This window comes from Aquarana catesbeiana, linkage group LG02, assembly GCF_042186555.1.
Source record: "Aquarana catesbeiana isolate 2022-GZ linkage group LG02, ASM4218655v1, whole genome shotgun sequence".
NCBI classification, from domain to species: domain Eukaryota; kingdom Metazoa; phylum Chordata; class Amphibia; order Anura; family Ranidae; genus Aquarana; species Aquarana catesbeiana.
The window spans coordinates 79,786,627-79,789,776 of NC_133325.1; the positions used below are offsets into that span (position 1 = coordinate 79,786,627).

At 42.1% G+C, this 3,150-nt stretch overlaps 1 pseudogene; it reads left to right on the top strand.

The window, feature by feature from the left end:
* The first annotated feature begins 581 nt into the window (after positions 1 to 581).
* LOC141126978 (stromelysin-1-like) overlaps positions 582 to 3,150 on the top strand; it is a 58,226-nt pseudogene continuing 55,657 nt past the window's right edge.

Consider the following 3,150-nt stretch of genomic DNA (forward strand, 5'->3'; position numbering starts at 1 on the left):
CACAGCCACCTCCCAAATCCAAGCTGGCGGTGCCAGGGACCTGCAGTGATGAGAAGAATCAGCTACGGGAAGGCTACACTTGACTCCATGAGCCGGCAAGTACCTAGCTTTTTAAGGCAGTAGCTACAGTATATTATATATATATATATATATATATATATATATATATATATATATATATATATATATATATATTATATATATATTTATATATATAAAACATTTTTAAATGTATGAAGTTACCCTTTAAAGTTCTATATGTATCACTTCTGTCCAGCTGTTTTGGACAATATTTTGATGGCTGATATTATTCATTTAGGTCTGCAGAATTGTATGATAGATATGTTGCAATTCATCATCTCCATCTTCCTACTTCATCCCAGGTATTTCAGGAATACATTTCTTTCAAACAAAGTTGCGTCACTGTTTACAAAGAAGGTTGAACACAAGCCAATTCATGCCTGGGGCAAGGCTTTTAATCACTTCCATCTCCATACCAGCTGGATAATAGCCACACAGGTTTTTGTAATTTTGCTGAGAATATCTCCCTTGAGGCCTCTGAGCGTTCCAAAGAAAAGTGGAAGAATGTTTGTCTGGGGGCTGCCGTCATTTACAATGCAACATTAAACAAGCCGTGCCAGTGTTTACATTACATATGGTGCTTTACCACGCTATGCCGCATGTTCAAAAATAAACTCTTTCCAAAAAAAAGACATACTAGAGGGAGAGAGCTGAGAGTGCAGGATGATTCTATTATGGATTTTCATACAGATTCTGCTGATTCAGGTCTATGAGGTTGAGCTTGTTCAAGAAGATGAAGACCTATTTGGACCCGACGAATGGGTAGAATCGGTAATTGAAGGTGTAACTACTGGGGACATAACAGAAAATGACTTGAAGAAAGCACAGGTAATGCAAAGGGCATATTTGTGATACGCCTAGTTTCCTAAAGTACAGGTAACCCTCACTAAATCACTTTTCGTTTTCTAAACCACTGTGTTTTAAGAATAATTGCCATTTTTTAATGTAGTACTTGTTTTCCACTTTTTTTTTACATCTTTCGTTGTGCTTCTGATCTCCTGCAACTTCTTTTCAGCCATTTTCCTGTCCATTTGCGCTCCAGCAATAGCTGCATGGTATTTCTCAGAATGGGTTTACTGATGGTGACAACAGTAGGCTGTGCCTGCATGATTTGTGTTGAAATAGCCAATTGTAGTCTCAATAAAAAATCTGCGTAACAGGGTGGTGGTGCAGGAGCGCAGATTAGAAGAAAGGCACAAAGCATTATCACCCTATAAATGAAGTGCCTGAACAAAGACCTTCATGGCAGCAGGATTAAGGGTATTATTTTACTAAAAGCTGCGGATTTAAAAAGATATAAAATGACTTTTGAAATAATGTCTTATGCCGCGTACACACGGTCGGACTTTTCGTCTACAAAAGTCCAACGGACGCTGACGGACTAAAGCTGGCTGGTAATCCGATCGTGTGTGGGCTTCTCCGGACTTTCAACTGACTTTTTTAGCCTCAAATCCGACGGACTTTAGATTTGAAGCATGCTTCAAATCTTTACGTCGTAACTACGACGGACCCCGAAGTCCGCTCGTCTGTATGCTAGTCCGACGGACAAAAAAAACGACGCATGCTCATAAGCAAAAACTAAACGGAAGCACTCGGTCTAGTTAAACTAGTGTTCGTATTGTAGGTAGCACATTCATCACGCTGCAAAATCTGTGATCGTTGAATGCAGCGCATTTTATTTCTTCTTTACGAAGGCTCTATAAAGAACGAAGGTGTTTTGCTGTTCATAATCAGAGTTCTCCCAAACTGATTTCTGGATTCTTTTTCTCTTTGATCTCATGAATGATATAGTATGCATTTTAAAAACAATGTTTCCATACTAATAATACTTTTTCCCCTTTTTTTTTTTTAGGTTTGTAAAGTTACCACAAAGAACCCATTATTCTGTTTTTTTTTTTTATAGTGATTATTTTTTAGTTTTTAGATAAAGTTAACCCAAAGCACCGTTTTTGGTTACGTAAATTTTTTGATTTTCAAGACTTACCACTTGAACATTATTAACATTAGTAATGTATTTTTGGTGTGTTTTTTTTCAAACTCAATGAGATTGTTGTCCCTTGTTAATTTAACATTGTGTGTAAAATCAATGATTTCAAAGAAAAAACATAAAGTCTTTTGCTAAACTCAAAAATGATCCATTTATTCATGGTCAAAATAAAATAAAGAGGAAGTCAACGCTGGAAAAAGTCGGTGTACCAGAAAATTGGGATCTTGCGGAGTCCATATAAGAGGAGCACAATCTGGTCCAAGAATCCCAGAGATCAACAGCACCAGCAGATGATCTAGATGTCCCCAGACTGTGGTCCTACAACAGCCTGCGTCTTCTGTCAGACCAGACTGAACCCAGGTCATCATTTTCTTCTCTTCCCTGCAGCCTTTCCTCCACGCTGCCCTGCAGCCTTCCCTGTAGCCTTCTTTTGAGGCTGTGGCTCTGGTGTTTCAGTTGTGGCAGGAGGAGGAGGAGGAGGAGGAGGAGGAGGGGGGGCTGCCTCATGTAGTTGGGTGTTTTGTGTTAGCGTGCCCTGCAGCCCCTTATGGATTGTTTCCCCAAATAGGCGCTCACAAATGAGGCGCTGCTCCCTATTCATCTGAAGAAGCCTGCTGGCTAAGTAGCAGCCATAGGATTCTTCCGCTTCGGGGGGGGCTCCTTAAAAAACGGGTGGCCTCTTGCATGAGGCGCAGGGATGCGTCCTGTGTGACCATCCCCTTCCTGGCCCTTTTTTTGGGAAGGTGGAGGGGAGGCACTTGGGATTCGGTCAGGCTCCTACTGGGCCCAGCCCACCTCACTTGGCCCAGCCACCTCACTTGGCCCAGCCACCTCACTTGGCCCAGCCACCTCACTGGGAGCAGCCACCTCACTGGGAGCAGCCACCTCCTGCCTGACACTGGGCCCAGCCTCCTCCAGGATGATGGTGAATCCGGCCTCCTCCAGGCTGTCCCATGGGCCTGGTCTCCTCCTGCCTGCCACTTTCCCCCCCATTCCTCCTGGATGGACTCATCCTGTGTATAAAAAAAGGACAATAGTTTGAGTATATTTTTTTGGGTTCATCAATGACACACAGTTTGCTT